Raw genomic sequence first — 11,911 nt, forward strand, 5'->3', positions numbered from 1 at the left:
CAGCTGAGTTTCTGTGGCAAATTGATGTTCCCAGCAATGAACAGCAATCAGGTCTGGTGAAGCACAAGGTTAATGTGATTGCAGGGGAACATCAAGAGGAGAGGGTGAAGTAAACCTGCTAGTCTGATGGAGCACATTTCTTGCTGTATCAGTTTGTTATAGCCATCATCTGCCTCTGCATTTTTCTGCCCATTTTTCCATAGTATTCACTTAAGAGTCCTTTACCAGCAAAATCCCCAAGCACGAAGACTCCATACTTCGCACATCCCATGGCTACAGAAGGTTGCCCTGAAAAAATACCTGTGACAGTTTGGCATTCCCTCAGCCCCTTGGTCTCAAGACCAGTGGCTTGGCATCATTTATTTGAAGCAAAATAAGTACATACCTGCTATATTTTCCACATGCAATAGTTCACTCATGTCTTCTTGCCTGATGTCAGCCAGTAGTGATAGAATGTGAGAAACACATCAGCTTGACTAAGGACCAAATATTTTCCTTTTTCCATCTCACCAATTTTCAGATATTTGGCAGCATCCTGCTCCCTTCCCAGTATCCTAGAGTTTTCAGAGGGTTTCATCTGTCTTGTGGGGTTTTGTTTTTAATAACATCCTGCTTTTCTTCTTGTAAGTTTTGATCTTGTTATATACAATACATCTATCACTCCCAGATGTGAACAAAGCTAGGCACACATGATATGAAGGACTGTGCTTTTCAATTCACTGTGAAAAAAAAACCACACTGTAAACAAACAAACAAACAAAAATAAAACCTACAGCAACAGACCAAAGAGTAACAATAATTTTTTCAGAACATGACGTGGGTGAAGCAGAGAAGCTTAACTTAAATGAACAACTCCATTTTTATCCATAGTTCTAACTTTAAAAAAAACCAAACAAAATCTCCCTAGACTAGGTGATCAAACAATGTAAGGACTACAGGATTTATCATAGTTAAGAGAAGCCAGTTCCATAGATGCTGATTCAGGAACAGATGTAAAAGTAGCATATATTCCACTAACAGAAATAAAAGGTTGAATATATTTTAATTACTTCCAAACCTCTGGCCAAAATAATGCCTTATTGGATACATGGCTTTTGCCACAAATTCAGCATTGATGAATTTTGCTAATCTACTCCTCTTGTTGAAGAAATACGTTGAACAAAGAGGGAAGAAACCATGCTCAGGTGTTCCCCTCTCCCCACAGTAGGAGGTTCACCAGTTCTCCCCAGGTATTCCTACCAGAGGATAGTTTTGACTATACCTCAAGGTACACTGACAAATCTCATACACTGAAGAGCTGGCTACACCCCTCTCTCTGCACTGAATCCAGGTGTTAGATCCCAAATCTGTGAGAAATTATGAAAACAGCTTTCTGTTTCACTTTGCTGTTATAGAGGATAAAATAGCACAGTTCACTGTTTGGATGCAGCAAGATGACTTCTGATTCCTGAATTCCACTGGAGGATTCCTGAATATCCCTTGAGGATGTGTCAGAAGTTCACACAGTACCTTAAGGATGCACTGCAATTAATTTTAAATATAAGGTGAGAAAACTCTCTTTGCATCTGATTATTAGAAAGGAGTACATTCCAGATTTTGATATTATTGCCAAACAATGGACTTAGAATAAATTTCTACTGATAGAAGAAAAAAAAAAGAAAGAAAAACCAAAACGAAACAAAAAAAAACACAAACACACAAACAAAAACTAAAAACAAATAAAGAAAACCCCCTAAGTTTTGTATTAATTACTCAGTACCCAGCACCGTACCCTGAATGATTTATACAGCACAAGATAGCACCTTGAAATTTATGTATGTGTGTCAGTGGCCAATCTCTTCAGAGAAGTTCTTTCTGTACAGAACTTGGATACATTCTGGCATTTGTTCTGTTTTCATGCAGAGCAAAGACTTGGTTTTGTGGATTTGTGGGAAATTCAGAGAAGTGAAGTTACAAAAAGCCCAGAAGTTTCTGTTAAGTGGGAAATAAAATTAGAGCATACCTCAGTTAATCTGCAGTGTGAAAAACACCTCCCAGTAAGTCAGTAAGAACAGTGATGGCTTGTGCTATGGTCCCCTGGGCTAATAAATCCAGAAATAATTTCTGTTCCATGGAACACTCTAAGTGCCCTTCACATCAGTATAGAATAGAGTGCATTTAGATGTCTTCAGCAAAGAAGGGTCTCAAGTCTGCGTTGCCCCTCTCGAGACTAGAGGGGGAACCAAAGTGGAAACCACCAGCACCTCCAGAATTTTTAAATGAAATTATAAAGTAGAAATTAGTTCCAGAATGACACTGTGATATTTCTTAAAACATCTTAAAAAGAGTGCTCAGTTTTAATATTTTTTAGTTCTTTAAAAAATCTATACCAAAAACCAATTCTATGCTGAAAATAATAAATTCTAATGGCACAATAAGGCTAAATAAGGCAAAAGTTAAAAGATACTGAATTTAAAAGGTTAGATATATATTTGCACTATAATAATATAACTATAATATGTATATAATAACCATAATATGTACTATAATAACATATTCTCTCAATATAGTACAAAATTATTATGTCAAGCTTGCTGCCATAATATATGGAGAACAGGATTTTTAGAAATTCAGAAAAGAATAAGGTATAAAAAAAAATTTGTGTTTGAAAATTATTTGTATCATCTTTTCTTAAACTATGTTTCCTCTAATTTTGAAGATTTCCATATCAAAGATACAGGGCTTGATTAGTCAACACTTCTTAAGCACAAGCTTTTACTCAGAGTCTATCTAGCTTGGTATTTTTAAACTTGTGGTAAGGATATAAACTCTAACACACACAGAAAGAGACAAAATTAAAGTAACATGGCAAAAACATAATTTTGGGGCCTGGAAACAGGTGCTGAGAACTGATTTTAAAACACAGGTTCAAAAACTGACCACTTTTCCTCTTAAAGATGCTCTCCCCTACCCAGACAGGCATTAAAAAGGGAGGAACATCCACCTCGCTTCTGAGAAAACCAGTATATTTATGAATCTTTTTCAGGTATTTAAAACATTGTTTTAGATTGAGTTGCAAATTTTCCTTTTTCACTCACACCACCATTTGGGGGATTATGTAAGTTGGACTCTCAGAAATTTTAAAGTTTTAAAGTTATTTTTCTATTGCAGAGACTATATAAAACTATATAAAACTGTTAAACAAGTAAAAATAAAGGGAGAATAAAAATTAGTAATTCCTTAAACAGGACAGACACTGAAACTCATTTTACTTGTATGATATTCAGTAAAAAGCTTCTCTTCTGCCACTTCCAGAATCTTAACTACCAAATAAAAGAAAATGTTTAAGTGTTTATTTGGATATTTTCAACTGTTTTCATACATATGCATAATGTAATTGGTTTCCAGCTAATCTGATTGTAGTAATTTATCTTGCACACCACAAAAATAAAAATAGCTCCTGGGGAGTTTAAATTGTCTAGCAGTGAAGATTATATGGGTACAAAAGTCTATTATCCTCCAGTGCTGCAGAAATTAATGCTTAAATAAGGTTAAAATGTCTAAACATATTCAGTCATCTAAAATTTTGCCACTAGAAATATTTTATCATTGTAAGGACAAGTGGTCAATGATCCATCAAAGAATTAAAGTGTGAAAGCATAATTTATTTGGCTAAAAAGTTTTATGAGAGAAACTTAATAATAATAATAATAATTTATAATATTAAATGTCTGTCTTTATCACAAGCCAATGTTGAGTACATGTCAAGCAGTAATTCTGATTTTAATTTCTCTTTAGAGCACCACCTGAACTGTACTCTGACACTTCACTGGGCATTAGTCCACAAGATATAATGTGTGTTCTCTCACATTAAAATCTGTGTATGTTTATTGAGTGAATTTGGTAAGGATTCTGTCTGCTGACAACTAAAACAGTCAACTCTTTGGCTGTCAAGAAACCTCATTGAAAGCAGTGACTCATTTACAGACAAACTGGAAGTTTTCATAGTCACTGGCTAAACTCTCATAAAATATGTTCTTGACAGGTAACTTTTCACCACTACGAATTTCACCAATGTCTTTGGGACCTCTCTCAAAAAAAACTTTGAAATACAAATACATTATTTCCTCATTTTTCAGTTTCTTCTAGTACTCCACATTATGATTTTGGTTGGTATGTAAGGTTAAAACCAGTTCCTGATGGTTGATTCAGGGAGGGATTGTATTCTCTGCTTTAAGCCATGGAGGTTTTTCATACTTTTTTTCTTGGGCAAAGTGGGGATAGTTACCTCTAGAAAATCTAATTTGAGCTTCATTTCTACATTTTCTATGGATTTTATGGGTTTTATCTCATTATTAAATTATCTGAATAGAGGATCTCTGTTTGTTTAATGCATTTCAAGATATATGGAGATGGAGGCAGTGCTACCTTCTAGACAGTACTTATTAACTGGTGATTAATTTAATTGAAATTTCTCATACTTTGTGAAAGTCTCTCTCCCTTCAGAGAACTGTGAGTACTCTTGGTTGTTCTTGCTTTTTAAACACCAATTGAGATGCATATACAGATGTATGGATGTATACAGGGAAATTATATTTTAGATCAGTTCCGTTTCTTCAACTTACTTCCTTGTGGCATTTAGTTCAATCTTGCCCTGTCTTTGGTCTCAACCTGTAACTCAGACTTTCTACCCTGTCATTCACCATTGTTTGGCATAAGTTGCAATTCCAACTAATATCTTTCACGTTTTTCATATATTTTTCCATTTCATGACTTTATTTTTGTTGGCACCTGTGCAAAGAACAGTTTCAATCAACCAGTGTTGTCTTGGACCCCAATTTTCAATCAAGTTTATACAAACCCCTGTTGCTGCATGAGGCTTTCATTGGTTTTAATCAGTGAAAAGTTCAGGTGAAAATCAGTGAAAAGCACCATATTTCTATAGAATCCAGAAAAATTATGCAGTTTATTTGTCTGGGAGCAGGGAGAGACAGGGACGTAGTTCACAAACTGGGTGATTAGAGCACTTTTTGGAGGGGCAGATGGAGAGGTTTTTATTGTAGTGATTTCTCAGTGTTTTGTTCAATGTGAATTGGCTTCAAATGAGAAAATTATACTTTAAAAAGCCTTTTATCCTGAAAGTTCTCCAGGAAAATAGGCATCAGGGTTCAAATCAGCACAAACAGAACAGGTTATTGAACAAATTCCTATTTGAGTGTCAGTGGCTATAATACTCAATTAAAAAACGCTGACCTGCTGCAGCCTCTTCATTTTGCAAACTCTTCTCACAATTCATTTTGACTACTTCAATTCCATTCAGGATTTGTGAAATGAAAATTAAACTTTTTGTTTCAGGCTGAAAGGAAACAACATGCACTTCAGCAAGGTTAACCTGCCACACAGCCATGCTCCAATTTCTATTCACCTGATTCCTCAACCCAGCTGAGCACTAGCAGCACCTCATCTTCAAACTGTAAGAGAATTCTCTGCTGTAAAGAGACCAGTGATATTAGTCATCAAATTTTCCTATTATTTCATAAAATCTTGAGAGGATTCCATGTAATCTGGGAGGAATATCGACAATGTATCAAGCAATTGATTTATTAGCTTCACTGTTTTAGCATGAGCCCTTGGTTTGTTCCAAAGGGTCTAGCTGAAACACAGTAATTAAGCAATATCCAGCAGGAACAACACACTTTTAATGGATATGGATAATGGATATCTAACAAGAATGGATGACGTCACTTATATCTGTATTGAATGTGTATCCCTAGGGAGGGACAGACATCCTAAACCTTCACATAAAAGAAACCAATCTAAACCAGATATAAAAATTAACCTTCACCTCTTCAAAAAGTGGGGAGAAAAAATGAAAAAAAAAAAAGGAAAAAAGAGGCACCAAAATGCAGCATGTGCATTTTCTTGTTATTTCATTGGATTTGGCTGGTCTGAAAGGAGTGCTTATTAATGGAGAAAACAACTTCCTTTAGCAACCACATAAATCTGATCTGTACATCCTTCCTTCACTGCTCTGGGAAAGAATAAATTTCAGTCCCAGCCTTCAGGTCTTTCTGTACTATCTATCATGCCTGAAGTATTCACTCTGAAAACTTTGTTTTGGTATATTCAATAAAATCCTCTTCTGGTCACTCTAAAACCTTATTAGGTATGACTAGGGCTGATTTTTTAAAATCTGTATTATAGAAAAATAACTACTACAAAACTAAAACCTTTTAACAGTCCTTACATTTATTTCCTTAATTGAGGGCTGTTGTTTCTATCCCTTTTCTATTTTTGAAGGAGTAGAATATATATAAATTGAAAAGTCAAGCAAGTGAACAGTAACTTACTGTATTCTTCTTATTACTCTTCAATTTCTAAATTTCCTAAATCTAACTCCAATTCTTTTCAGGGAAAAAAACTATTTTCCTCTAACTAAAATATAATTTTCACCCAAATGAAATTTTGGCATAGAATACATCTTATATCCTCAAAAATAAAACACATACTTCTCTAAGAAAAATTACTGAAGTAATTATTAGTGCTAGGCCACTTTGCAGCCAACAAATATGCAAAGTGTTAAATTCCAGATTGCTGAATTGAGAAAAAAGTACTTTGGTGCTCATGTGTTTGCTTTTGATAGCCAGAATTTTCCCAAGAAAAGAAGCCTTCCTGATCAGCCTTCAAATACATCAACAATGCCAAGCTGACATTAACCAGTATACAATTTTCCTCTGAATAAATAAACCTCCTATAAATAAACCCAGTATATTTAATAAAAAAGGAAAATTGCATACTTGTCTTGCAGGTTGGGATGTTAGAAAGAATGGGAAACCTTCGTTTTATAAATCTTGATGACTTGGGGAAATCAGACCATATTCTACAACCTTCAGCAAAACCACAGAAAAAGTGTCTATACAGCCCTAAACTGTCATCTTCTGGGGAAAAAAAAACAAAACCAAACCAAAACCAAAAACAGCCTTGCTATTTGGAATACAGTTACGCTCATGCATTTCTTATGCCTCTAGCGTAGTTGATAGTAAAAAGTTTTCTCTGGAAATAATCTATGGAAACACAGGAAATAAAAACAGGCATAATTCTTTGGCAGATAAAAAAATCATCAGGAACAGAATCTGGTTTTAATCCTTGTCTTGTAAAGTAATTATACACTGGCACTTTAAAAGAACCTGGAGAAATAAAGAGCCATCATTTGTGGCACTTTATCTTCTTTCCATTTCCTAGTACCAGGAGTTTGTGGGTATTTATGTTTGACCTGCATGGAACTTCATTGCAAGGCTAATGTAATCTTCACTACTAAATGCATCCTGGAATTACAGCTATTGGTAATGTCTTCCCACAGACCTCATCCTACGATCACCTAATGAAGTATTACCTGTAAAGAAAACAGCTATTATAACAATTTTTTTGATTTCTTGGTGATGCTATTTGATCCCACCCAGATGTTCTCAAGATCAGCCCTTCCACGAGCAACTGCCACCAGCTCCAGGATGAAGGAATCTGTCCAGATGCTAATTTAAAAAAAAAAAAACACACAAACAAAAAACAAACAAACAAACACACACACACAAAAAAACCAAACAAACAAAACAAAACAAAAAAACCAGACCACACCCAGGCAGCAGAAATATGTAATTCTGTTTAAATACGTTTAAATATTTTGATGTAATTTTTGTCTTAATACATCTTTCTTAGACATGAAAGTACAGGTTTGGAAGATCATAATCTTTTAAAGATGTTTGTTTCTAAGAGTACTGCGAAGTTTACATCTCTTGGGCAAAAGACTTGCTTTTAATGAAGTATAAATCAGTTAAAAATACATTGAATCATATTTCTGTAGATGGGCTATTCTCCAGCTTTAGGCAAAACATTACAAACATCTGCTTCAATATATCTACTGTACCTCACTGGTCTACCGATGTGTGGTAGTTTAGTCTACGCCTTCCTTGGTGACCAGTTTGTAACCAAGAAAGTGCCCAGATTTACTCAGTATTCCCTACGATTTTTACGTAAGCCAGGGTATAAGAAGAAAGGAGGAGAGGCCTTCCCTCTCTTTCCTTCTGGCGGCTTTGGAGGTGCGAGTTTCCCTGCTGTTGAGTCTGTCGTGTCTGGGGAGTGAGGCCTGGTTAGGCCTTGCCGACCTTGGGAGGTGGAGGTTGCCAACAGTCATTCCAGCATGACTTTCCATTGTCCCAAGGAGAGTAGTAAGATATTCTTTGCTAATTATTTTAGTTGCTAGATCTTGGGCTATTGATCGTGTATATATATTGTTTGTGTTCCTTTTTCCCTTCCCCCTTCCCTTTTTCTTTGCCCTGTGAAATTGTATATATATTTCAATTGCATATAACTGTAATATAAGTGTAAATATATTTATATATATTGCTTTAGCTGTGTCTCTCTCATTTTGGTTCTCTTGGGGTTTTTTTCCCTCTTCTCACTGAGGTTTGGTGGAGGACTTCTTGTGGTAAGGTTTGGAGACTTGGCAGGGAGCCAGCTTCAAACCATATCACGATGTTATAGCTTTTACTGTGTTTTTAAATGGCTCTGTTTGGATGTATATTTTGTGATATTTAAAAGCAGCAGATGTATACCTGGGGATTTGTTTCAAAGAATGATTACTGCTACGGAACATAATTGGCATATTCCAAAAATACTCCAATTTTTATTGTTTTATTGTTATTAAATGTTCAGGAAATCAGTAGGACAGAATTTTTCAGATATCAGAGTGTGAAGTTCCCAGGAAAAATCTAAAGTTTTACCTTAATACTTGGATTGTTTGGGCAGAAAATCACACACTGTACCATAACACAATTTTGCTTCTACAATTTAATCCAAAATGCTCTTGCAGAATTAAATACAAAACTTTTGAGTTTATAGGGAACATGCACTTCACATACAATAGCAAAATTTGTCATTCCCTAAGAATTGGATTTAACAACTACTAAAATTTGCTAATCACAACGTATAAAAGTACACCACATGCATGGAATAGGAACAAGTGCTGGCAGATCACCCCTGTTCTCTCCTCGCCCACAGACCTGAAGGGAAGGGTAAAAACAGCCAGCAAACTTCATATTGCAGCTTGACTTTTCTCTAAAATACTTCTTTTCACTGTAGTAAAGAAAAAAAGAAGCCAAGAATCATTATAACCATTCTGGGCACAGAGTGGCTGGAGAGCAGCCAGGCAGAAAAGGACCTGGGAGTTTGGATTGACAGGAAGCTGAACATGAGCCAGCAGTGTGCCCAGGTGGCCAAGAAGGCCAATGGCATCCTGGCCTGGATCAGGAACAGTGTGGCCAGCAGGACCAGGGAAGTGATTCTTCCTCTGTACTCAGCGCTCATGAGGCCACACCTGGAGTGCTGTGTCCAGTTCTGGGCCCCTCAGTTCAGGAAGGACTGGAGCAGGTCCAGAGAAGAGCAACAAGGCTGGTGAAGGGACTCAAGCACAAGTCCTGTGAGGAGAGGCTGAGGGAGCTGGGGTTGTTCAGCCTGGAGAAGAGGAGGCTCAGGGGAGACCTCCTCACTCTCTACAACTCCCTGAAAGGAGGTTGTAGCCAGGTGGGGGTTGGTCTCTTCTCCCAGGCAGCTATCAGTAAGACAAGAGAGCACAGTCTTAAGCTCTGCCAGGGGAGGTTTAGGTTGGATATTAGGAAGAAATTCTTTACAGAAAGGGTAATGAGGCATTGGAATGGGCTGCCCAGGGAAGTGGTGGATTCTCCATCCCTGGAGGTTTTTAAGATGAGACTGGATGTGGTACTCAGTGCCATGGTCTAGTAACCATGGTGGTAGTGGACCAAGGGTTGGACTTAATGATCGCTGAGGTCCCTTCCAACCCAGCTGATTCTATGATTCTATGATCTCATATGTGTCAGCAGTAAAATATAATAGCACAACCAGACATGAAGATTTTCATTTCCAGAAGCAAAAAGCCAGTGAAATGCATATTTATCAATGTCATGCTAAGACACAAAAGCTGGCCTATAAAACATAAAGACTTAAACACAGCCCTGATGTTGGAAACATTTCAACCATAAATAACAGCTTTAAAAATGTGTAAAGCAAATCTGGAGCATCATTCCAATAAATTAGCAAAAAGGACTTATTGTAGTTACAAAATTTCAAAGTCCAATTTATTTAACACAAAATTAGTCCAACCAACTGCAGATGTTGTTCACAGGCTCCCTGTGTTCAACATATTTCTTTGAAATCCCATTTCTCTGATGCTAAATCTACATTAAAAAAAAATGGTAAAAAGAGAGGCAATAATTATTTGTTATCTCTTTCCTCTGTCCTTGCTGTTAATTGAATTTCTTCTGGCTAAGGAAAATAGACTGGAAATATCAAATCAGTCACACTTAATTTTATTGAGAACTATGAAATGTAAATGCAAAACAAACATTAAAAAAAACAAGCTAGAAAGGAAGATTTTGGCATTTAAGGATATTTGATAATAGTATCTTCTCTATTGCCTTTAACATTAATTTCCTCTCGATTATAAGAATTTTAATTGTATTAGCTCTCACAACCTGATTTTGCTTCCCTCTCCCTCCTGATATAAAAGCTGAGATATAAAACAAAAATTAAATAGGTTAACACGACAAAAAAATAATTTCTCCAACATGTAACTGGTTGGGAAACATTCAGAACCATGAATGTTTTTTCCCTCAGCATGTTTCTGTATGTTCCTCATTTAGTCAGTCTGATCCATTTCCAAGTCTTACAGAAACTCATATGTTTTTTAACCCTTGAATAATCCCCAAACAAACAACCAACACTGACAGCACCTGCTAATTCGAGGTCAGAAATGTTAGAATAGTAAATCTATGATATTCTGATCTCAAATGAGACTAGAGAAAGACAAGCATGCAAACATGCAACAAAAAATCATTAAGGTATTTAAGTAATATGCATTCATAATTTTATAGTAATGCTATGGGATACTTTTACAATTGATTAAGTGGATATAATTCATTCTGTCCTGTCACTGGTCATCACTGAAAAGAGCCTGGCTTCATCCACTCTGCATCCTCCTTCAGCTATTTGTACACAGGGATGAGTTTATCCCCGGACCTTCTCTTCTGCAGGCAAAGTACTCCCAGCTCTCTCAGCCTTTACTCCTAAAAGAGATGCTCCAGTGTCTTCAGCAGCAGCAGCAGCAGCATCATGGCCCTTTGCTGGACTCTCTCCAGCATGTCCACTTTTCCCTTGTACTGAGGATATGTACACACATGTTGTCTCACATAATATAAACTGACTTTAAAAAGTCAGTTTATTTTTAATTCCTTATCCTACACTCCATTATTTAGCACCCATTTTCAGGAATACTTATAAATTATGAATAATTTACCAGATTTACTTCAAAACTACAAATATTTCAGTAGTCAAAGAAGAAAAGACTTGGATTAAATTATTCTGCATGACTTCACACATATCACAAATAAATCAATAAAAAAAATCCAAAATGCACAGTGTGCATAAATTTAGGAATTATTGTGATTACGTCAGTATAGGCTCATGAGGCAACATTCAAAACAGCAAGATTGTGTGGAGGACGAGAAATCAGAGTGGGAAAGGTTCAAAAAGTGAAGTTTATGGAAATTAAGAGAAGACATTGCTAAGTTGACTTCAAGGACTTTAGAATGTTTATAAAACTGTTAATGCATGCATACACTGATGTACCCCATTCATTCCTATTGCCAAACATGTTCAGACTTGTTCACCCCTTGTTCCCCTGTTCCTCCCTCAAATTGGCTAGGATTTGCCGCAGTGTGGAGTGACTTGTTATTGGTCCCCGGTTGTTTCAGTTTCCCTACCTTCCTTAGTTTGTTCCCTAGTTTGTTTCCTCACCTGTCAATCCCATGCTCCACCTATCTTTCCAGCACCTTCCCCCAAACCCTATAAAAGCAGGCACCCT

The sequence above is a fragment of the Pseudopipra pipra genome, chromosome Z (assembly GCF_036250125.1).
Source record: "Pseudopipra pipra isolate bDixPip1 chromosome Z, bDixPip1.hap1, whole genome shotgun sequence".
Classification (NCBI taxonomy): Eukaryota; Metazoa; Chordata; class Aves; order Passeriformes; family Pipridae; genus Pseudopipra; species Pseudopipra pipra.